The following is a 23813-nucleotide window of genomic DNA, read 5'->3' on the forward strand; positions in this document are numbered from 1 at the left end:
GGGCTCTGACATCAGCTGGGAAAAGCATTTTGGGGAGAGCGACTGCTGGCAAGCAAACAGAAGCTGGGGTTGTCTTGGCACCGAGGGGGTTCCCATCCCTGGGTTGGAGCACACGTCTGTGCCTGGCTCTGCAGGACCCCGGTTCTCCCTGGCTGCCTGCAGTCAGTCTCTCGGACCTGGCCATCAGGATCCTGCAGTTGTTTACCACCAAAAATTTGATTTTGCAATTCTGTCAAAATTAGGACTGGGTTAAAGTGGGTTAAAGAAGGGGAAAGCTTGGTGTGGTTGCAGTCCTGCCCTATAGGAGTGCTTGGGGATTGGTAAATCTGCCATTCTTCCCCTAGGGCCTTATTTCTCTGCCACAAAACCCACGGGGCATCTGCGGTGTCACCGTGGGCACCCTGGGGACGGGGTCAAGGTGAGCAGCCAAATGGCTCCAGAAGGGGAAAAAGATACCTTTTGGGTACAGGGGGGTTTGGGGCCACAAGTCCTCCCCCCTCACCGTCCTTCTAGCACATCACCAGGCAGTTCTGTGGGAAAAACACCCCACAGTGACCCCACATCCTGGGGCCTGGGCACCATCACCCTGGGGGTGCCAGGGGTGGCCGTCCCCACGTCCCCACGGTGCCCGCGGGTGGCGGCCGGTGGCGCGGTGCCTGCCAGAGCCGCAGGAGTTAAGCGTGGGGCTGGCAGGAGCTGGCTCAGGTGGGTGGCACGCCGTGGAGACAAGGCTCGAGTGAGGAGGAGGAGGAGGAGGAGGACGGAGAAAGGGAGGGGAGAAGAAGGGAGAAGGAGGAGGAGGAGGAGGAGGCAGCAGCGGGGAGCGGTGTGCGTGCGGCCGCAGCAGAGCCGTGCGAGGGGAGGATGGCTGCTTCTCCCCGCTGCCTCCGGGCAGGGAGCTGAGGGCGAGCGTGGCAGGGGGTGTCCTGCTGGCCCTGGGCCCCGTCCCCACGGGACGAGGACGAGGACCCCGCTTCGAAGGGTCCAGCGAGACCCCAGCCCTTTGTCTGCTGGCGGGGGCTCGCGGGAGCCAGATGAGCGCGCGGCCGCGGCGGGGAGCAGGCAGACGGATGCGCACGGCGCTGGGGGACAGGAGGAGAGCCCAAGGGTAAGTGGGGCTCCGGCCCCGTTACTGGTGTTTTTGGGTGGTCATGGATCTGGGGGGGCTCCTGTGATGTGGGTTTTGGCACCCAGCGCTGGCTGATTTGCTATTTGTTGTGTTTTGTTTTTTTCCCTTGCTTCCAGAGCTTTGCTTTCTCTTTAATTTTTGCCACGGATGGTGAATGGTGCATTTAAAAATAAAAGAAGGAAAAGCGGGTGAAAATAGGGAATGTTTGCAGCATCTGTGCCTCGCGGGCGCCTGGTCAGGAGGGGGGACAAGGGTGCATCAGGAGGGCTGGGGAAAGGAGATTTCCCCTAGCACTGATGGCAGGAGCTGGATTCCCCGTCCTGCCTTGGAAACTCCCCTGGGATGGGGTTGATCCTCACCCGAAGGGGATGCGGGGTGATTGCTGAGCCCCGCGGCGATGCGGTGGGGCTGTGCTGGTGCCGCTCAGACCGAAATGCAGCCCTGCGAGGGATGCTGGCAGGATGCGATCCAGCCAGGAGCAGCGCTTCCAACGCATTAACCCCTCTGCGCCCAAGCCCGGTAGCAAACCTTAAAGGAGCGAATTTAGGTGCAGAGAAAAAGCTGGACCAAATGAACCAGCCTCGTCCTTTGGTCTCCCCACTCCTTCCCAACCCACTTTTGCCCCCTCCTTGTGCCCGGCACAACCCACCCGAGGGGCAGGGCAGCTTGCCCAGGGGCAGCGAGGCAAAAACTGATGGGAAAACAAACCTGGGGGGCAGCTGCTGTGACCCCAGGCACCGGGTCTGTGTCCGATGGGCGGGGAGGGGGCTCGGGGCTGGGGGGCACAGCCGTGGACCGAGCAGAAGGAGCTGCTACCCATCGCCTCTCTGTTGCTGGTGGGGCAGGAGAGCAGGGAATCAGCTGCTGGCCACATCCTGGGGGCTGCAGCCCCCTGATCCAGGGGAAGAGGGTGCTGGCTTGGGGGGGCATCCAGCCCCCGAGCCACGGGGATGGCCCCTGGGGGAGCTGAGAGGGCTTGGGGCTGCTCTGCCAGCTCGGCCGCGCGGGAGAAGCCTACGGTGCCATTTTAGTGATCCCTCTGCTGCTTTCATGTTTATCTCGACCCTTCCTAACCCTTCCTGCAGCCCCTGCTGCTCTCTGCTCTGCGGGGAGCGGTGGGGGTCAGGGCTGGGTGCCGGGACCTCTGCGCCGTGGTCAGCCCCGTGGCTGCGCTCTGAGCCTGCCTGTCTCATCCTGCCCCGCTGCTGAGCCAGGACCCAGCCCCTGCTGTTGTTTTGGGGCTGAGCAGCCCTGCTCCTGCAGCCTGCATGCAGGCGAAGCTCGTGGCAAGGCTGGGAAGAGAACGTTGCTTCTCTTGTTTCTGCCCATAAAAGCCCCAGCCCCATGTAGCTGCGGGGTCGGTGCAAGTTTGGCGAGCTGCCTGCCCCCACCATGGGTGCCCATCGGTCACTGGTGGTCAGGTCTGGGACACAGGACACCGTCACCAGCTCCTGTCCTGGCAGAGGACCCTGGTCCCTGTGGTTCAGCCCCTTTGCAGTGCACACAGCTCTTCCCAGCACCCCTGAGCCCCTTTCCCTGGTGCAGAGCCGGGTGCTGCTGCACCGGGTCCCCTATGGGCAGCGGGGGCTTGGCACCCTCTGGGTTCTGGCATAAATGGCCATGCAGAGCAGGACGGGGCCAAATCCTGTGACAAGTCCCTGCTCCTTGGCCATTTTAAACCCCTTCAGCACGGTGGGATCTTTTTTAACTCCTGCAGGGTAAACCAAGGAGCTCAGCACCCGCAGCTGGGGCTGAGCTGCGGCAACACCCATTGCAAGGCACGCAAAATCCCTTTGGGGCAGGGGGAGTTGGGCAGGACCCCCCAAAACCCACTCCACCTCATCAGGCCTTCAGATTGGGAAATCTCCCCATGGCAGCACCGTGTGCTGGGCTGTAGCATCGTCCGGTGCCTCGGTGGGGGCCGTGGAGCCACCGGTGCCCACCACGGAGCCGGGCATCAGCAGCTCCATCACGCCGTGGCTCCGTCTGCTTTGCAGAGCCCTGCTGGCTCCTGGCAGCAGATGGTTCGTCCTCGCTCCTCGCCACAGCCATTGCCACTGTTTGGGGATGGGATCCTGAATTTCTGGCTCAGTTTGGGGATGGGATGTGCTGGGAAGGTCCCGAGCTGGGTGCAGGTGAGACGGCACCATCAGCACCTCTCCTAGTGCAGGGAGGGCCAGCACAGGGCTCTCTCCCCTTTTTTATTCCCAGCAGATGAACGCATCTCCTAAAACACCTTCGGGGCTGCCCCTGCTCACTAATGCCTCTCCCCGTCTGCGGGGCTTGAACTAAAAGACAAAATTTCCATCTGCACAAGTCAGATTTCCTAAAGGACAGAAAGGATGGACCAGGGTCCCTGCAGGGTCCTTGCATGCAGCTCAGCACCACCCCTCTGCTGTGTCCCCCTTGCCAGGAGGCACGGCGAGGTGCAAGGTACCTGGTGGCTGCTCTGCCTCAGCTCAGCACGATGGGGAAGCACCCGAGCCTCGGGTTTTCCTCCTGGAAATGGGATGCTTGTTCCTGGGGAAATGCCCTCCCCTGTGCTCTGCAGCGCGAGCTGCAGCTCTCAGCCCAGCCCTGGCCGCCAGAGCCCCGAGGAGGAGGATTGCAGCGGGAGTGCTGCCTCCTGCTTGCTGGGAATGCATCGGGAATGGAAAAACGTTAAAATTAGATGAGTTTAGAACTTGCTCTTAAGAAGGGAGATGGCCTATTTGGGTTTGGGGTTGAGTTTAGGCTTTGCTTGATGATGTACTCAGCTTTGCAAGCAGAGCCTTTCCGGGTAACCCCTGGCCATGCCCTGGCCACCCCCTGCATCCCATGGGGCTCTTCCGCATGTCCCCAGGCGTGTCCCTTCCAGTCCCTTCCCCTCATTCTGGACCGACCCCATTCCAGGACAGCAGCCAGCACACAAGCAGTGAAATAAATGCGCAGGTTTGGCAGTGGTTGATGGCAGAGATTTTGTGATAAATATATTTAAAGTGGGCTTGTACAAGGCTGTTCCAAGGGGTGGGTTTAGGAAGGCAGAAAGTGCCAGAAATCGCCCTGGGAGCAGCGGGGGCTTGGCAGGGGGTGGCAGCCCCCAGACCCGTCCCCATTTACTGCCTGGTTGGGGTGGGCATGGGGTCCCTTGGTGTGGGAAGGGGGGATCCCACCAGTGCCCCTGCCCCAGGTGGGGAGGGCTGGGCCCCGGGTGCCCCCCGTGCCCCCCGCCATGGCTCACGTCCTCACGGCGGGGGCTCCCCGCGAGCTGTTTGCAAACACGAGGCAGAGCAGGAATTATGTGTCGGCTCTGCTTGGCGTGCAATTCTGAATAACAAATAAATATGGGAAAATTGGGAGCCGTTCCCAGACAATTCACAAAGGGCTTAATTGGGACTTAAGTGGTGCCTAAGTCTTGCGCTGGCTCTCTGCACCGGGGCGCTTTTCACCCAGACAGGCAAAGGAGACAAACTTAGTCAATAAATTACTTGTGATAAATTATTCACCAGCTCCACTCAGAATTAATGCCGGCCTCCCCCTCCAGCAGCTTATAAACGCTCTGATATCTCCTGACCCCTCCAGGCTCCAGAGCCACCCGTCGGATTTCAAAGCCTATCCCAGGCTCTATTAGAAAACCATATTTTGTGGTGTTTATAATCAGCCGTAAAACATCCACTCTGGGCCCAAACCTGGCGTGGGAGGTCAGAGCCTGCCCGCCTTTGTCCGTCCTGGTGACCAAAACGGAGCTGGGCCCGTTTTTGGGTTCAAGCTGGGCAAATTGCTTTGCACGAAGCCGCTGTGCCTCTTCCAGACTTCCTAATGCTCGCTTTGAATTTAAAAGCCTTCATCAGCCAGGAGTTTGTAATCAGCGGAAAGGGGGTTTTGCATTTCAACCAGCCTTTCCCCAAGGCAGCCAGGAGCTAATTCCACCTCTGGTTTTGGGGGAAGAAAACACGGGGAAGCCTCCTCTCCCTGCATCCCAGCTGGCCCGCGTGGCCAGAAAGCAACAGACTGGAAAAACTGGGGGGAAAAAAGCTAACATCTGGTCACCTGAAAATAGAACAAGAAATGGTTGTTTGTTGCTTTGTTTGTTTTTCTCGTGGCGAAACGTTACAAAAAAACGAGCCGCTGCATTGCATGCTGGAATGAGCATTTTAATTAGGTGCCCGTCACTCTTTCATAGCATGATAATTAAATTTAATTCAATGGTTCAGTTGTTCAAAACGTAGTTTGGAAATGCCTAATCAAAGCCGCTGACTTGACTTCAGAAGTCCGCTCGGCCTTCAGACACGGTGCTCGGGGCAGCTTTGCAGCGTCTGATCCCGATTTGCAAATCGCTGCAGTCGCTCCGAAGCTGCGTTTTTCAGCCAAATGCTTTTAGAGACATGGAAAATTTTCACCGGCTCCTATTTCTGAGTCACTTTTCCTTCCTCCTACGTGCTGCCGCTGCTCCAGGCTGGGCAGCCGGGCTCTGGAAGGGCTGGGTTTGTGCGGCGCGGCTGCATCGCCGTGCAGGATCCGAGCATTTGAAGGGCTGACGAGCGGGGCTGGCTCCATCGGGATGCTGTGGGGTGTGAGGGCTGTCCCACCGAGCTGCCTGCCCCCGTGTCCTGCTGAATTCCCCTCTTCTTGCCTCTCCATCAAGCTGTTAAGCAGAACCAGCCACTCTCCAGATATCTTTAGGGCTTTTTTAGCATTTTGTTGGTTCCCATTTTTTTTTGCCGAGCCCTCCACGGCTTGGCCACGCTGCGTTCTCACTGCTGTGTTCGGGTTTTCATGGAAGCCACACGAGCGGGGCTGTTTACATCCGAGAGCCATCACTCGTCGTGCCCAAATCTCTGCTCAGGGCTGGCGGCAGCGCGACCGCTGCAGCTCTGCAGCACGGGGGGCCAGGGGGGGCTGGGGGGAGCCCAGGGGCTCCGTGGTGCTGCTTGCTCAGCTCGCACCGAGCTGCAGGGGAGCCTGGCATCGCATTTTGCTCCATTTTCCATTTTTATGGGTGCTGAATGGAGACGGAGAGCGGGAGCAGCGTGCAGACAGAGTCATTTTCCTCCGGGAAAATTGCTGGTGTGCATGGAAGGGAAAAAGAAGGGGGGATGCTCAGCGTCACGGGGGGGCTCTGCTGCTCCCCACGGAGCCGTGTCCCTCTCCCACCCCACAGGGGCTGACGCAGCGCGGGGCTGGTGCCGCTCCAGCTGCCCTGCCCAGGGCTTGGGGCCATCTTCATTTTTCCCCGTGTCCTTGGTGCAGGCAGCCTCCTCAAGCAGAGCCTGTAAATAATGGAATTAGGGAGCTAAATGAGTTTTAAAAACCCCAGTGGGGAGCGGGGAGAAGTTTGCAGCCGGAGGCAACGGAGAGGCTGCAAGCAGCTCCTGCCTCTCCGGGCTGTCCCCCCTTTGCACCACCTGCAGAGGGGTGCCAGCAGGGGGTCACCACGCTCTCCTGGGGGCCGAGCAGCCCCTCAGCCCCCTCCTGCTTCAGCCAGGATCCCCCTAAAATCCCCCGGCTGCCCCAGGGTTGCCCCCCGGTGCGGCTCCCCCACCTCCGCAGCAGGCAGGGATGACGAAGAGGCGATGAGCCACCAGTGCGCGCTCGGAAGAGATCTGAGCCTGTGAATAAACCAAAAGGGGAAAGAAAAAAAAAAAAAAAAGAAAAAGAAAAAAAAGCCATATCCCAGGGGGGAGGCGGTGTTTGTGAATTAAAGACAAAGTGGGTGACATTTCCGCCAGCCATGTGCAGCTGCAGCACGCCGCCGGCGTGGGGGGGACCCAGCGTGGGGCCACCGAGGGCTGCATTTCCCAGGGAGGATGATGAGAGCAGCAACTTCCCCTGCTCTGCCAACAGCCAACACTTCAGCTCAATCGCTCGGCGTGGCGATGGCAGAGAGCCTGGTGGTGCTGGGTGACAGCTTGCTGTCACAGCACGTGTGGCGTGACGGGGACAGGAGCGGGGCTGGGCTGCTGTGGGCACACCAGCGGCACCCAGGGGGACAGGGGTGGTTCTGGGCACCCGGTGGGATGCTGTGGGGTGAGGGAGGGTGCAGGAAAGACAAAGGGGGGAGAAGCAGAATGGGGAATTTGTTTTCCTAAAGCATTTGTCAAAATGAGCAATGGGAAAGGAGCAGTGTGGGAGGCTGGGCACCGCTGGGCACCGGGCTGTGCCAGGCTGGAGGAATGGACCAGCAGCTCTGCACGGGTGGGAGAGCATCACCACCGGGGCACGGCCTGTCCCTGGGGTCCCCCAGCTCCAGCCCAAGCATGGGGGTGCGGGGCAGCCCTGGAAATCGGGGTCTTTGCAGTCAGCACGGGGGCACGAGGGAGGGAATCACTGGGATGCTCCTCGGATCCCCGTGCTCTTCCCTCCTCCATCCCCTCCAGTAGCAGAATGAGTCCTGTGGTTCGTGGGGGACTCAGGGGTCCCCATCCCTTGGGCAGTGTCCTGGGGGTCTCAGCTGGTGGCTCCCCAGGCACCCCCAAATCCCAGAAGGACGCCACCACCTCCCCAAACCCTTCCCATGGCTTCTCAGCACTGTGCGGGGCTTTGCCTCCACCCCACCCCGCGCTGCTCTGTGCCCTCGGAAGGGGCGAAGCACCCCCCGAACGCCTTGCATGGCAGTTGCTATGGCAACCACACATTTTTCTTGGGATTCCTAATGACTTATTGGCATTTGCAGTAATCTACAGCTTTTTTTTTTTTTTTTGGCTGTCGGAGGTTGACTTCCCTCCCCTCTGGCCCCGAAGAGCGGGCGCATCCCGTGCGGTGCCGCAGCCGGGGTCGGGCTGGGGGAGCTGCCCCGGTGCTGCCCCACTTGGGCACAGCTCTGTGGGGAGCAGCAGGGACAGGAGCCCTCTCCCCACATTTGTACAGGGCAGGGGCCAAATCCCAGCTGCCTTTACCCCTGGGGAGGCTGAGAGGAGGCCAGGAGGGTATGGCCACGTGGGGCTCGGAGAGGAGCCAGAGGCAGCAGAAAGCAGGGAACAAGAGGAGCCCTGCGCAAACGGGGTTTGTTGGGGCTCTGGGGTGTCACTCCTGTTTAGGATTTCCATCCGTGCCAGCAGGACTTCTGGGGTTTTCCTTGGTGAAACTCAACCCAGAGAGAAAAAATCGACGCTCTCTTTTTTTTTTTCTTTAATCCCTGTTTGAAGCAATACTTCACTTGGGTCCGTGGGGGTGGCTCAGGCACTTCCCGGCTGCTCGTGACCATCTCAGAGCAGTTTGTTGGGATGGGGAGGGAGAAGCAACACCAGCGTTTGCTTTGACAAATGTTTGGAGGCTTTTTAAGAGATTCGGGAAGCCTTCTTGCCCTCACCTGGGGCCGATTTGCGGCAGCTGAACCCGTACCCGGGTCCTGAGATCAATGCAGGGCTTTCAGGTGTTTTTTTTTGGCAGGTGAGAGGAGGGCTCCAAACTCTTCTGCGTAATTCCTCAGAGCCACAGCCCTGCACAGCTCCCTTCCCTGGAGGGATGCCGCTGCCTGTGCTGTGTGCTGGAGCCGGGGGGCGAGCAGAGGCTGGGCACAAAGCTGCCGGCAGGGCTGGGGGCATCCTCACGTCCCACCTCAAGGCCCCCCCAGCCCAGCTCAGCTCTTGCTTTGCTTTCTCCCAGGGGAGCCTCTGCCAGCCTGCCGAGGGTGGGCTGGGGGGGGGGGGGGGCCTCGTGTCCTCAGGGCACCTCCAGGGCCACTCTGCAGGGTCCTGGGGTCCCCAGGAGCTGCTGCAGATCCCTGGCGTTTCCACAGCTCCACGGCCACGGGGGCCAGGAGGTGCCAGCTTGGTACCAGGGAGAGACTTCCCCGTAATTAGAAATTACCCTGATTTCACGGCACTTACAAGCAGTCACGTTGCCATCCTGACCTTGCTCCTGCTGAAAACCGAGCGGAGCAGGGCTGGGCTCCAGCTCCAGCTGCTCTGGCCCCACACTGCAGGTCTGATGTGACCCCATGGGTGGCCATCTGCCCATAGGGCAGCCTACTTGTAGGCATTAAACCCTATCTGTGCCCCTACAAACCCTTGGGGCTGCTCCTTGGGGACCTCCAGGCTCCCTTCCCTCCTGCAAGAGCAGTTTAATCCACCAGCAGAGGCACAAATAAGATGGAAATGACGAGGGGCAAGCTCGCAGGGGGGCAGCTGAGTGTTGGCTGCGATGCCCGAGTGCTTATAGGGCCGTGATGCTGCTCGCCGTGCATCCACGACCACCTCTTGTCTGGGGGTTTGAGCAGCCCCATTGCACATCCAGCACTGGGAGGAGGCTGGGAGCCCCCAAAAACGAGTGTCCCGGGGATCCTATGATGCTGGGGGTCTGCTAGCCCTGAGAGCCTTGCTGGGGGGGCCCTGGCACCACGGGGACAGAGCCAGGTCCCTGGCCTCCCGTCCCTGCCCCTGCTCTCAGCACTCCCTGCCCGCAGCGATGCTGCTTAGCCGAAGAAATATTGTTTCCAACAACAGGCTTCTCTAGAGAAATAACAGCAGACATCCCATCACGGTTTAGATTTTAATTACGCTCAGGAATTCTTTATTTCTTTTTTTTTTTCCCAGCTTTGTTTAATAACCTGTTCCTCCCCACCTGCCCATCCCTCCTGAAGGAAGTTTAAAGAGCCTCGCTTCGTCCCTCTGAAGGGACTGGCATCAAAACCCCGCAGGGAGAGCATTTCTGCCCAGAGCAAGCCCAGGGTGGGAGATGGGGCAAGGGGCAGCGCTTGGCCCCAGCGCCCCAGCTGCCGAGAGCTGCTCCCCCAGTGCTTTAACTGGGAGGCGACACCTTATTCCAGGACCTATCATTTTTTGGCCAACACATGGACGTGGATGTGTCCTCTCCAGGAGATAGCTCTCCTCTCTGTCCCCATCAGAGCCCAAATTTTTGATTTGCTTCCCCACCGGTTTGCTGCGTGCCATGCGGGGAGCAAATCTCAAAAGCCTTCGACATTGCCCTGAGGATCCCCTCTCTGCAGGATGCTGCCCGAGGGCTTGGTGCAGGTAGGATGGGGGGAGCTTTATGGGGTGGGGTGCTCTGCAAATATGCCAGCCCCACTGTCCGTGCTCATCCTCTTCCTTCTGGTGCTGGTGCAGCACGGGCAGCATCTGCAGCCCTGCTCCCCAGGACAGGGTCACCCTGGGCAGTTGCCTCCTGGTTTTAGGGACAAGAATCCTGCTGAATGGGGGCAAAACCTCTGTGCAGGTGCCCGGTGGGTTGGGGACCCCGGGTGTCTGAGCAGCCAGGAGCACCACGGAGCGATGGGCATTTCTTGGGACTTCAACGTCTTTGGAGAGAAGGCTCGGGCAGCTTTTCCCTGCATGCTGCAGCTCTAGGCATGTTGCTTGTTTATTTGATTAGAGGGATGCAGAAATAAATGGAAGAGATGTAAGCATCCCTCTCCACTCCCAGCTCCTGTGCGGAACTGGCTTGATTTTTCACAAAGACTCAGCGTCCAGGGCTTCCGAGCTGTCCGCATCACTCAGCCGGGCTCACGGGAGACGAGCCCTTTTGAAAACCTTGTCCCAAATTGTTAACGAGCCCGTTCCCCCCCGGCGGGCTGCCCTTGTTTCCTCCAACCCTAACAATCTGTGGGGTCTCCTGTATCTGTGGCTTACAACAGAGGGAAACGTGTCGCGGAAACGTCTGTCTTCATTTCCTGGCGTGCACCTGCCTCTCCGGTGCGCACACCGCTGCAAGGCACAAGCACACACTGTAAAACCACCACACACACTCGCGTGTCTTATGAGCTGCTCTTGCTGTCGTGTTGTCGCAGCTCAACAGGCGCGTACAGCCCCAGGAGCTAGCGCATCCCCGTGCCCGGCTGCTGGCAGGCGCTGGCAGCCGCTGCCGCAGTGCTCCCCGCTCCGTGCCGCCGGCTCCCCCCAGGCTGCCGGGGCTCCGGGAGCTGCTTGAGCCTCAGATCTACGTGGGGAAAAGGCCCCCCCGGACTGGGCTGGGACCCTATTGCCAAGGAGAGAGGAGCTGTGGTCTGTGAGGGATGCTGTAAGCATTGCAAGAGAGGAGAGGGAGAGGGAGAAGGAGGAGGAGAGGGAAAAGCGGCCCCTCCGCCAGCGTGGTGCCTGCAGCAGGTTGCAAAGGACCCCGCTGCAGATTGCAGGGGGGGGCTTGCCGGTGGGAGAACCCTCTCTCCGTGCCCAGCCCGTGCCCCCCCAGGCTGTGGGGTCGATGCCAGCCCAAGCTCGGCAGGGAGCCGGCGCCCACGCAGGCAACGCGGTGCCCAGGGAGCCTGCCAGCAAGCCCGAGGGTGGGAGAAGGCAGGAGCTGGAGGTCTCCGTTTCCGCTGAAATCTGGCACCTTCCCCCTCTCTGGCAGCCCCATCGGAGCTATAATTATACCCGAGCATTCGCAGCGCCCTGCACCCGAGCACCCCGGGGATAAAGAAGAGAGAAAATAAATGTGAGCGGGGTGCGCTGGAGAGGTGGGCTCGGTGGATGGGAGCTGGGCTGACACGGCGCTCAGCCCCGGCTGCAACGCTCCCAGTTCTAGCAAAAAAAGGGACTGGAAGGGACATCTGTGGGACACCTGGTGTCACCCTTTGCCACCTGGGTGACAGCGGGTGCTCGGGTGCTCCCGGTGGGGCAAGGACAGTGGGTGCTTGGGTGCTCCTGCTGTGGTAGGTCCCATGGGTGCTCTGCTCCACACCGTGCACTGAAACCAGGGGTGAGCGATCCTGCAGCTGCTGTCAGAATACAGCGAAGGATTTGGGGGTCTGCAGACCCCTGGGGGTCCACAGCCCACTTCGAGAGCCCTGCCGGGGCAGGATGTGGCTCCTGGCTGGTGAGCAGGCAGCAGCGCCCGCAGCGGCGCCGCGTCTTCGGCAGGGTTCACCGCCGGCCCACCTGGGATCGCCAACAATTAATTTCCCCAATCTGCGCAATGATCAGCTTCTGAGGCGAACAATTAGCCGGTCACAAATTGTAATTGTCATCTCAGTTCTGATTTTAATTTGGCCTAATGAAGGCTAAGTGATTCCGTCTCGCTCCCCCTCCCACAGCCCCACCGCTCCCCCCCACCGCAGCGGGGACACGGCGAGGGGGGCTCAGCATCCGAGGCCCTCCCGGGCTGGGGAGTGCCGGGGAGGCAGGGGAAAACATTAATTTTTATTGTGTGCTGCTTGTTTTCAGACATCATGGCCAATAAAAGTTTTATTTAAAGGGAATTGGCTGCCTGTGTCCGTGCGTTCTGCTTTGTCACAGCCTGTTAGCCTCTCCTGCTTGCCCTTTGAAGCGGGGGGCTGTCGTTTAATCTTCATTTGAAATAACGCTCTGATTTTTCCCCCTTCTGATTCTAACTCACTGCTGCTTGTACATCTCTGTCTGGGCCCCCCCTCCCCGCCGTGTTATCATCCGCAGCACCTTTCAGATCTAGCCATGCTTCCTAATGAATTCGGCGTCTCCCAGAATTGCCTTTCACTTTAATACTTAATTTAGATTGAAGAAGGAGGTGGCTGGGTCTCGAATACCAAGTGAGCCGGTGGCGTAGCCTCGGCTGGAAGTCGCGTGCTGCCCGGCGGGGTCGGGATGCGAAATCTCACCGAGTTTGGTCAACTTTGCAAAACTCCCCCGCTACTTTCTGCAGCCCTGTGCGCGCAGCCGTGCTCCCCTCGCCTCCATCCTCGGTGCAAAGCAGGCACCCGAATTGTCTCCAGGCTGCAGCAGCCTTGGAGCTGTGTCTGTCTGCGTCGCAGCGCTCAGCTCCCAGAAACCCGGCCCCCTCCTGCTCTGCATCTTCCGTGCATCTTCTGATCAGCGCAGGGCAAAGCGACAGCAAAGTGTTCCCGAGCTGGCAGCAGCTCTGCCACACACAGTTTGCCCCGCTCCCAACCCCCAGAGGCTGCAAATTTTAATACAAGCACCAAGGAGAGGGCTCCTTTGTCCTAATGGGGGCCGAGCCTCTTCTGGGGGCAGCTCTTTAATAGCACCAGCTGAGGCTGCAGGGGGAAGGAGCTGCCTGCAAGCAGGAATCACCTGAATATGGCCTGAGCATCAATTTTAGTGGCTTTGTTTTAAAGGGAAAACAGACTTTCTGTGCCCTCTGGATGAACAGAAAGCTGGTTTCAGAGCTCATCCAAAGGCTGAGAGGTCGAGGCTCAGCGTGCCCTCGAGCCCCATGCTGGGATTTGGCTCCCCTGCGGCGTGCTGCAGCCCCGGAGCCTTCCCCTATTAAAACCCACAGCAGCAATGTGTTAGTGGGATGAAGATTAAGTGCTAGCTAGATGACCGAATGTCTCAGGGAAAAACACCATCTCCAGTTTGGGGTGGAGGGGTGGCAAGGAACTTGGGGTGAGCACGCGGTGCCTCTCCAGGCTGGTTCATGTGAAATCCTGTCCTGCTTTCAGCCTCCTGCTGGCAGCATCATGCTGGGACCTAAACCACGAGCATCCTCGCCAAGCTGTCAGCTCCGTGCGGTGGCCTGGTGACCCTGCCTCTCCTGCCACCAGATTTATGTTTTCCCATTTCTCCAGGCTCTTTCGGGAACAGCCAGCGGCGATGACGCCCCCAGCGCGCTCCGCTGCCCTCGACTGGGGTTAGAAGCACCGTGCCTCGCAGACACCTTGGGCTCAGTCTTTTTCAGTTAGCTGCTTGCATAATTGAGGTCAAAGCCCGGCTTGTCGGAAGCCAAAACCAATTAAAATCTCTCCTGGAAGGCCCAAATCTGGCCGTATCCCTGACAGCACCATCCCTGCCTCTCCCTCCTGCATCCCCGGCACCGCGCATCCCACTCTGTCTGCACCCACTGCAGGGTCTGCAACCCACAGGCTGCCCCCCCAAACCCTCAGACCCCGGCATCCGACCCCGTTGTTCCCGTGAGCGTGCCCCCAGCTGGAGCAGCGCAGCCCTGCTCAGCCACAGAGGGTGACAAAATTCCCCAAATTGGACCAAATCAGCGTTGCGCATCTTGGGGTCACCGGCACAGCTCCTGCTGTCACCGAGCTGACGAGTGGTAGCTTGGGGAGAGGTGACAGCACTGCTGTGAGCAGTAATTAGCTAACGATGGGGGCTCATCAGGGCCAGGAGGACCCCGTCAGAGCCACCCAGGAGCCGTGAGCTTAATTGGGCAGGTGCTGGGCGGTGGTGGGGGGGTGCTGAGCGGTGACGCTGTGCTGAGAAGTTGGAGATGTGCAAGTCGGGCTCCGAGCTCATTAACTCCCAGCCTTGAGGGGCTCGTTGCAGAGATTTCACAGCTGGTGGGAGGATCTTGGTGGCAGAGCGGCTGTGGGTGAGCGGTGAGCCCGTCCTGTGAATTTTGGGGAGCGTTTCCCCGTGGTGGTTCCATTTGTGAGAGCCTGGGGCTGAAAATCTGCACGTGCAGCTGTGGGGGAGCCTGGCCCCAACGCCTGGGTGGTGTTAGGGGGAGCTCGTCCCTCTCCTCCCTGCCCCACAGGAGGGCACTGGAAAGGCAAAGTCCTTTTATTTGCTCTGCAGTATGAGGAAGAGCTTGGAGTGTTGTTCCCAAACAGGTTTTTTCTTTGAAAATTGCTTTTGAATTTCTCTCTTCTCTGACCAAGCGTACGGATGCACACACACGCCTATATCCAGCACCAGGTTTATTTGTTTTACCGTCCTTTTGGACCCGTATGGCCCACCTGAAAGTTCCTCCCAAAACAGCCCCTCTCTGGGCTTCCAGGACTCGAATGGATGAATATCTCCGGAGTCAGTCAGGCGAGGGGGATTTTCTGTGTTGTTTTTTTTTTTGGAAAAAAAATATTTCGCCAGTTCCAACAATGGTGTTGAGTTGATCTCGGGCTGTTTCCTCCCCCACGAATCTCCCAGCCATGTAAGCGCAGAGGGGTTCTGGTGGAGATGCGCCCACCCTGGGGATGCGCCCCCAGCCCTGCTCCTGCTTGTTGCAAGGTGAAGGGTCTCCCTGAAAACACCCCCACAGCCCTGCCCCGTGCTCAGCTGCCCCTGGCCCTGGGGGGCTGCATTTCCAAGCCCCCCAACCCTGCAGGGGAGGGAAGGCTCCCCGAGCAGCGAGGCGCTGCTGGAGCACCTGGAGGAAAAAGCGAGGGGACGCAGCAGCGCCTTTCCCTCCCATCCCTAGGGCTCAGCTCCTTTGCAAGGCTCTGCCCACGCATTGCCCCTTGCTGCAGCCCCTGTCCTGGGAGCAGCCTGAGCACAATGGGGCCGTGATGCTGTGCCACGGGTGTGGGAACGATTGCAGCCCCGTGGATGTGCCGATTGATGCCGAGCAGCTGCAGCAGCCCCGGAGGAGCACGCTGCGGTCAGGCTGGGCTGCTCTGTCAACATCTTCAGCTCCTGGTAGGGGGATAAATGCTTGCCGAAGCCTTTCCCAGCTGGCTATTTTCACAAAACATGTAGACGCCTAATTATCTCGAAATGCCGAGGGTTTAAAAGCCCTTCGAGGGGAAGGACAGGGCTGCGCGACCCCTGCATCAATTAGCCTGCCAGCCCTGCCCCACCAGGTCGCCCCCGTCCCTCTGCAGCCTGGCTGTGTGCTGGATCTGGAAGGAGAAATTCAGGCTGGGGCTGTGTTTCAGCAAAGCTTTGCTCCTGGAGGCAGGAGGAGGCCAATTTCTCCCCAGCCATATGGACCCTGCGTACATCCCCGCTGAACCGCCTGTGCCGCACACCAACCCGTCTCGCTGCCAAGCTGGGAGCCCTGAAATAGGTGGGACGGAGGCAGCCAACGTTTCCCATTTTCCCTTCCTGCTCCCATCCGGTGCTTTTATTATTATTATTATTTTATTTCGGAGCCCCTTTGAATGACAACTCTATCAAAACAGCTCATTTGGAAATGTCAGGTCCATTCCTGATAAGTCATCAGTCACGGTGATCGGTGCTGACAGACGCCCTGCAACGGTGCTGTGCTATCTAATACCCTGTGCTGCAGTCTTTTGTAATATCACATTATTTTATTTATTCAGCATGGCATGAAATCTCCCCTTTAGGAAAGGGGAAGGGGGGAAGAAAGAAATTAACCCTTCTAGTGATGGTTCCCTTTCTGGATAGCCCATGGGGGAAGCAGCAGGACTCCGTTTTTATCTGGCACTAGCAGAGTTTGCAGCTCAGGACGTCCCTGGAGTTGAAGCAAAGGCAGGATCCTGGCTCAGAGTCCACTTGTGTTGTAGTTTGCCCTCTCTTTTTTCATTCTGAGCCCTGTTTGCCTCATGGGTTGCTGCTTCCCAGCACCTGGGCTGACAGGGAGGAGAGCATCAGCTGCAAACCCCAAATCTCCCTGAACCCAGGACTGCCCAGCTCCATCCCCCTCTGCTCCCTGTGGGCACCGTGCGGGGCAGGAGGAGCCCTCGCTGATCCCAGGCTGGATCAGGGAGGAATCTTCCCTCTTTATCCTGTGCTCCACCTCTGCCGTGCTGTGTTACGTGCTGGGGTTACACGGCGATGTCTTTGCTTTTCTTTCCCATCCCGTGGCCCAATGAGGATGGGTCTGGATGTGATAGGGCTGAGATACATCCTGTGCAGTGCAGCTTTGTGGGGTCACAGCACCCCTCTTCCCACTGGAAGCACAGCGCTTCCAGTGCCACCGTTTGGGGCTGCTTTGGGGACCCTGTGTCTCCCTGCTGCTTTTTCAGCCTCACGGAGCTGCTGTGGGGTAGGGTCCGGCCGTGCTCCCTTGGGTGCTCCCATGGGTGCCCCCCAGGACCGGGCTGGCCACGGCGACCAACTGGGTGGTCCTGGGAGCTGCTCTTCTGCATCCCCTAATCTGCATCGCGGAGCCTTTGTTTGCTCTCATTAACGTGTCTGCGAAGTGCCTGATGTGTGAAATATCCTTTTTATTAGCTGGAATTGACGGGGCCGTCTGGGACTCGCGGCTGCTCCGCTTTCCAGGCCAGGACTCTGCAAACCAGCCTGGGGTTGTCTCGCTCGGTTTCGGGTGCGCTCGGTATCAGCTCGCAGGCATCTCTCCTCCTCCGTGAAACCGGGACTGGGACAAGCCCTGCTGTCACCCATGGGTGCTGTCCCTTGAGGTCCTGCAGAAAACATCCTCCAACCAAGAGCAGTGAGGCAGAGGGGTCTGCTGGAGCATTTACCCCTGCCTTCAGTGCCGGGGCAAAGAGCTGGAGCGCTCCTGGATTTGCTGCTTTAGGGATTTCTCTGTTTTTCCTGGGTCCCCTCAGACACCTGGGGCTTTCCCCAGGCTGTAGAAGAGCTCAGCAGCTGTGGGAAATCCTCCTGCAGATGAAAGCTGGGTGGGAATTTGAGGAGTGGGGGCAGCCTGTGCAGTGCCTCAGCCCACGGGGGACGTCTCGCTCTCCTTTCTTTTCCCTCCTCCCCCACCATTTTCTCTCCGTGTTCATTTTCATCCCCCCATAGCCCGAAAGCACCAGCACAAAAGGCCATTGACAGGCAGCAGACTGCAGACTTAAACCCCTTGAGGGAGCTGCCAAGCAAATATTAAAGCCCTGGCTTCATGGCCAGCCTGGCCGAGACCAAGTCCCCCCTCCCAGGAGGATGCACACCTCGGCTGCTGCCCCCAGCCCTGCTGCCCCTTCCTCTCCTCCCATCCTGGTGCTCCCATGGCCTTGGGGAGCTGTGTGGCAGCAGCGGTGTCAGACGTGGGAGCCTGCCACCAGAAAACGCCAGGAAACAGCAAAAAAAAAGGGCCCTGCTAATGGCACGGTGACATTAGCATGCAGGAATCGAGGCTGCACCCACTGTGCCCCATTCCAGGCTAAAACCATGGCCAGGCTCTGCCCAGGGCACCGTGGGGCTTGGCAGGAGGAGGGAAAGGAGCTGGAGGGGGAAATAAAGGGCAGATGGATAAGCGCCCTCCTGCTCCTGTGCTTTGTGGCTTTGCTGCCTGCACTGCTGCAGCTCTGGCTGCTCTGCACAGCAGGGCACGGAGCAGCCGCCTCCTGGAGTGAGATGTTTGTGGGGCCATGCGGGCAGCCCGGGGCTGTAGGGACCCCACAGCCACTCGGCAGCCTTTGGGGGCACGGCGCTGCCCTGTCACATCCCCCCTGTTCACCATGCTCCCGTTCGGTGCCTGCGTGTCAGAGCAGGACCTGGCTCTCCCTGCTCCCAAGCCTCGGACTTCGGGGCTGTGGCGAGCTCATTAGGAAAGACCTGGAGGTGTTTTCCAGGCAGTTCAGGAGCTCGCCTGAATAATTGAGCAGCACGGCGGGGAGGAGGAACAGGGGAGCTCATTACAGCGCCGGGGCTGTTTGTCTGCCGGCCGCAGCACGGCGGTGCCAGGCACAGGCTCTGCCTGCGGCACAGCTCCCTGCTGCCGCGCGGCGCACGCCAAGCTGGGGAAGAAAACCTTTGTTTTGTCCTCCAGCCCTGGCAGGCTGGAGGTGAGCCTTGAGAACAAGGTCCTGGTGTGAAAATGCAGCGGAAAAAGGCCACGGGGTGCGCACTGCAGCAGCTCCCCAAAGCGTTTCCCCAAGGGTGAGGGTCCCACGCAGGATCCAGACCCACGGAGCCCAGGGGTGGGAGCCCGGGGTCCTCATCCTGCCCGCGGGGAGGTGCTGGGTGCCGCTCTGCTCTGAGCTTTGTTGATTGTAGATAGCAATTTTCTGAAGCCTCCGGGTGATGAAGAAGCCGAATGGCATTTGGAGCCCTGCGCGAGGCTCTCAGAGGCTCAGCGCTGGCTCTGGCAGGGTGAAGGGCTCTGAATGAGCTGCTGCCACTCAGGAGGAAGAGCCGGGAGATCGCTCGCTGGAAACAGTGACGGTGCAGCAACAGCTGGAAAGGGCAAAAGGCAGGCGGGGATTAGTGGGGGAGAAATAAAGCAGCAGAGCTGAGCCGGGGGAAGAGCCTGCCAGGTGGAAGGGGCTGCTGTCAGCCCTTCCCCACCCTGCCTCTCCCTTCATTGTCCCCTCTCTGGGCTGGATTTGGACTTTTTGAAGTGTGAACACGAGGAGGAGGAAGGGGTTTGCGCCGCAGAGGCCGCGCACAGCTGGGGTTCAGCGCCTGCTGCAGCCCGGGGACGGTGCCAGTCAGCTGAGAAGCATCCAAAAATGCACTGAGAGGCCATCCAAAGCAGCACGGCTTTTTGTTAGGGACACGAAATTTACAGGACAAAGTACAGCCCAGCTACGACCTTAGGCTGAGAATCCATTTTCCCAGCCCCGAATTTATTCTGGCCACCCGGAGCGGCGACCAGCCGGCTTTGCCGCTTGGCTTTTTCTGGCTGTTTCCAAATGCCCCGGTTAACCCTGAGAGCTGGAGCCCTGCGATTCTCCGCGATAAAACCAGGCGGCCCCAGGGCTCCCCAGCCAAAAGGAGAGAGCTGTGGGCTGCTTCTCCCCTATAACAAGCCTGGGGCTTCCCGAAGACGAGGGAAGGTGTGGGTGCCTCTGTGCACAGCCCCGCGGGACCCTCGGGGGCTGGCAGAGCAGCCTTGGGCACTTGTGAGCCCTTTTCGGAGGCGAGCAGAGCTGCTGTAACCCTTCCAGAGCCTGGGAGCAGAGAAGAGGAACAACAGGCTTATTTCCCAGCCCTCCTCATTAAAAAACATCCAAAGCCGAGGGGGAGAAGCATCCAGATAAGGAGCGGGCACTGCTCCTGCCGCCGGCTCCGGGTGGATCAGAGCGATAGCGAGGTGCAGCCAGCGGAGCTGTTTGCTCTGCTCGCTCCCTGGCAGCTTTTTTATCTCCCGGCTTCCTCCTAGACAAGCAGAAATAACGCTATCATCCTCCCTGCCAGCAGAGAGGTGGGAGAAGGCCCAGAAACAGCATCCCTGCCTCTCTCCCTGCACAAAGCACGGCTTAACCGAGGAAAGAAACACCCAGAAAAGTCGCCAGAGCAGCAGCAGCCCCAAACCGCTGCCTTCAGACACTGCTCCCTGCCTCGCTTAAATTTTTTTTTGGGGGGGGGATGAAAACCCCAAATTGCAGCTCGGGGCTGCAGCAGGGCTTTGCCCCTCCGGCGGGTGCCTTCGCTGCTGATGCTGCAGGGCAGCAGCTCCAGCACGGGCTGCAGGGACCCACGAGGATTTTCCCACCCGTCCCCCCACGCCACCACCCCGCATCCCCCCCCGGCTTTGTTTGTTTGCTCTGCCGGGGCTGGGGCTGCAGAAAGGACGGGGCGGGAGCATCCTCCCATCCCTCGAACCAGACAGCGAGGATGCGGAGCTGCATAATACGAGAGAATTTAATAAAACGCCTCAAACAGGCAAAGTTTTTCCTTTGCCAGCTGCTTAATTAAATTGCCTAATGCTGTTTGCGATCACAGCACAAACTCCTGTGTTTAAAGACCACAGCGTTGCCATGGCACTAACCCGGCGGATGGTGCGGGGCCGTGACAAAGCATACAGATGAGGGATGCTGGGGCCGGTGCGGGAGGCTCGGTTGCCACGGTACCGGGGGGGATTCGGCGGATTGTGGTTATTTATTGAGCGGGTTATTTTCTGACGCGGCGGCAAAACTCCTCGCTGAGGTCTGCGGTCAGATCTTGGCTCTGAACGGAGCGGCAGCTTTTCCACCCCGAGGGCTTGAAGCAGCTTGTTGGGAGGTGCGAGCGGTCCCGGCCCCGTTGGACAGGGCAGAAAAAGAAGGATTTGGGTTTCCCGAGGCATCGCCCTGCCCACCGGGTTTATAAGGACTCAGCACCCGGGGAGAACAAGCCTGCGGTGCTTTGCTACAGCCCCAGCATGGGGCTGGGATGGGGATGGATAAATCCTCACCCCCGGCACCAGGTTGAGCCACCCACGTCCCTTTTGAGCTCTCCATGGGCAGCGGGGGCAGATCAGAGCCCCCGGGGAGCCAGGTGCCCCCTTGGGGTGTCCAGCCAGGCAGGGTGCTGAGCCCTCCCGTGCTCTGTTCTCCCTTGGGCCTCCAGGCTTCCTCATTCAAGCATCAGCTATCTCACAGAGGAATTTCTGCCATTTTCTGTGCCCCTATCAGCTGCAGCCAACTCGAGATGCCGGCAGGGACACCCCTCCCGGTGGTCTCACCAGCCCCAAATCGCCCCATTCCTGCTCCATCCCCTGCGGTGCTCGGTGCCACCGGGCAGCGCCTACCCCAGGAAAACCTTCCCAGAGCCTCGGGGACACTTGAAGGATTTATTTCCTTTCCCCCATGCCCCAAGAGTTACGTCCCTGCACCATCCATGCCACCATTAGCCCCAGATAATGAGTTGACCTCTGCAGCTTAATTGAGATTTAATACGTCAGTTATTGTATGTTAAACAGTGGATCATTAAAAACATTTATTCGAGACGAACAGCTATCTAATAGGTACCATTAGTATCAGAGTTATAGAAGTGGCTAACCCGGGGTGCGTGGGATTTAGTGATCCCCCGGGATGTATTTATCATACCGTACCCATGCTTTTAGATCCACCCTCAGGCTGGCCTGATCCTGCAAATCCACACACCCCCCATGGGGATCCAGCTCCAGCGTTGATGCTTTTTAATCCCCCAAACCCCAAAGTGGTGCTGGATATGGGGACGCCGTGCACGTCCCCTGCCTGGTCCCCAGCTGCATTGTGCCGACTTGGAGCTGTCGGCCGCTCGTCCTTCCCTTCTCCCCACTGGGTTTCGATGCATGACCAGCACCCAAACGCCTCCAGCTCGTGGTGTTGTGCCAAAATCCGAGCTCCCTGGGCAGGGGATGTGACAGCTCTGAATGTGGCCCCGGAGCCAGCCTCTTAATGCCAGCCATTGCAGCAAAGCCCTGCAGAATTTAATACCCCTTCTCCTTCCTGATAAAATGTGATATAGGATGTTTCAGATAGCAGCAGGGTGCCTTATTTCAAAGTTTTATATGTAGTTGATACAGAACCCTATAACTTCGTGTTGGTTTTAATCACTGATAAACCCCGTGAAGCTTTTATACGAAGATTTAAACAGGGGAGATGTGCCCTTAGCCCATGGGGACAAATTGCACCGGGTGCCACCATGGGAATGCTGAACCCGAGCTTGGGGGCTGGGAAACTGCCCCCAAATCCCTTTTTTTGGGGTACAGCAGGGCCGTGCATGCAGGAGGGGTGCACATCTGGTCTGTTATTGCTGTCTCAGTGCACAGAGGGTCCCACCCAGGCCATGCTGGGAGCATCTCAGACCGCAGACCCCACAGAGCCGTGCCCCCGTGTGCTCCCATCGTGCTGGATCCCGCTCGTGCTCCCCACCGTGGCACCTCCTCCCGAGGGCTGGCTGCAGCCTGGAAGCACGCCATGGAAAAGAGCAAAAGGCAGCAGGAGAAGGGGAGGGGGACACGGGGATTCCCCCCCAGCATCTGGCTGCCACTTCTCATCTCCCTGCAGGGAGCTGGCAGGGCCACCGGCGGGGACCCGGTGGCCGCCCGAGCGCAGCGGCACGGCACAGCTCCGGGAGCGAGGGCCGTGTCCAGCTGCTGCCTGCACCTACTTAAAACTCTCACCCCAAAATGACAAGGGCTCGGCAGGAGATCTCAGCTTGCCAGGGTGACGAATGGGTCAGATGGGGGACATTGGCAGGGGACAGCTGCTGCGTGCAGAGGGCTTTCCCCAGACCAGAGGCAGGCGGGGAAGCCCCCTCGGGGTGCTGGGGGTTCTCCGTCACCTCCTGCCCCACAGCACAGCCACGCCAGGGAAGTGTCGGCCCCTCTGGCTGCTGCTGCTAAGGGAGAGGGAAGGGCAGGCGAGCGCGGGCTCAGCTGCAGCCATTTATCTCCCGAAGCCCGGGCTATTAGACAGATGACAGAGGGAGAGAGGCAGCCAGTGCAAGCACTGAGACCAAGGCTCCTTCCACTTGGTGATTTATCTCCTGGCTTCATCCAGCAAACTTGCTGATGAAAAGACTCTTCCCTTCTCTGTGCCTCATCAATTCTCATTCTCATTGCTTTTCTTTTTTTTTTTTTTTTCCCCTCTGGGCTTCTGCTGCCTTTTCATGCAGCCGCACTCCCCATCCCCGGCTCCGTGCACCCTCTCTCCTGCTCTCTCCACCTCATCTCCCATTTTCCGATTTTCTCTTTGTCCCTTGCTTTCTCCTTTTCATCTCTGGCCCTCCCTCTTCTCCTTTCTATCCATGTGTTGCTTTCACTCCCCCCATTCCTTCTCATTCCCTCCAGCCACATTTCTCCTCTGCATCCTCCTCTCTGTCCCTGGGCACATCTGGCTGGGATGGAAACGGACTCCTTGGGCTCTCAAGTGGCTTTGCAAACGATCCCATGGGCTTATGGCAAATTCAGGATGGGAAACTCAGGGCTGACAGCACGGTGCCGTGACCGCCCCTGCCCATGTCTGGCAGCATTGCCCTGCCCCGATGCCATGTGGCAGAATTTTGGGTAGAAACTGTGCCTCTGGTAGTGCACACCCTGGTGATCCATGGCCTGAACCCTCTCTTGTGAGAACCGCCAGGAAAATCTGGGTCTGTCTGCACGGGGAAACCGAGCAGGAGAAGGTGACTGCACAGGGGGAAAAAAGGAAACTGGGGGCATTTTCCCTTTCCCAGTGTGCCAGGGCACTGCAGCAAGTGCTCAACCCCTGGCTCTACAGCTCTGGGGAAAAAATAAGCTCCCTGCAAACAGCAACATCACCGAGCAGCTGAGCTCCATCCAAGCACCAACATCTGCTGCATCCCGAGCCTGACCTGTCAATTCGCTACGCTCAAATCCTGGTTTCCCTCAGATTTTTGGTGTTGTTCAGCACCCTGGGTGTGTTTGGAGTGAAACCGAGCACTTTAGCTGCTGTGGCTGTGGCTTTGTTCCTGCTGAAGAGCCGCAGTTGGGATCTTGGGGCATGTGTGAGCCAGAGCACACGGCTGCTCCCTTTGAGAGCTCAGCTGGCATCTCCGATGGTACCAGG

General features: G+C 59.0%; 1 protein-coding gene across 1 annotated transcript in view; it reads left to right on the forward strand.

The window, feature by feature from the left end:
- Positions 1–759: 759 nt before the first annotated feature.
- Positions 760–23813, forward strand: part of LRRN2 (leucine rich repeat neuronal 2) — a 30327-nt gene continuing 7273 nt past the window's right edge. The window contains exon 1 of the mRNA XM_068660289.1: positions 760–1108. The gene's annotated coding sequence lies outside the window, so the exon portion shown is untranslated. The remainder of the gene's footprint in view (positions 1109–23813) is intronic.

The sequence above is a fragment of the Anas acuta genome, chromosome 24, assembly GCF_963932015.1.
Source record: "Anas acuta chromosome 24, bAnaAcu1.1, whole genome shotgun sequence".
Taxonomy (NCBI): domain Eukaryota; kingdom Metazoa; phylum Chordata; class Aves; order Anseriformes; family Anatidae; genus Anas; species Anas acuta.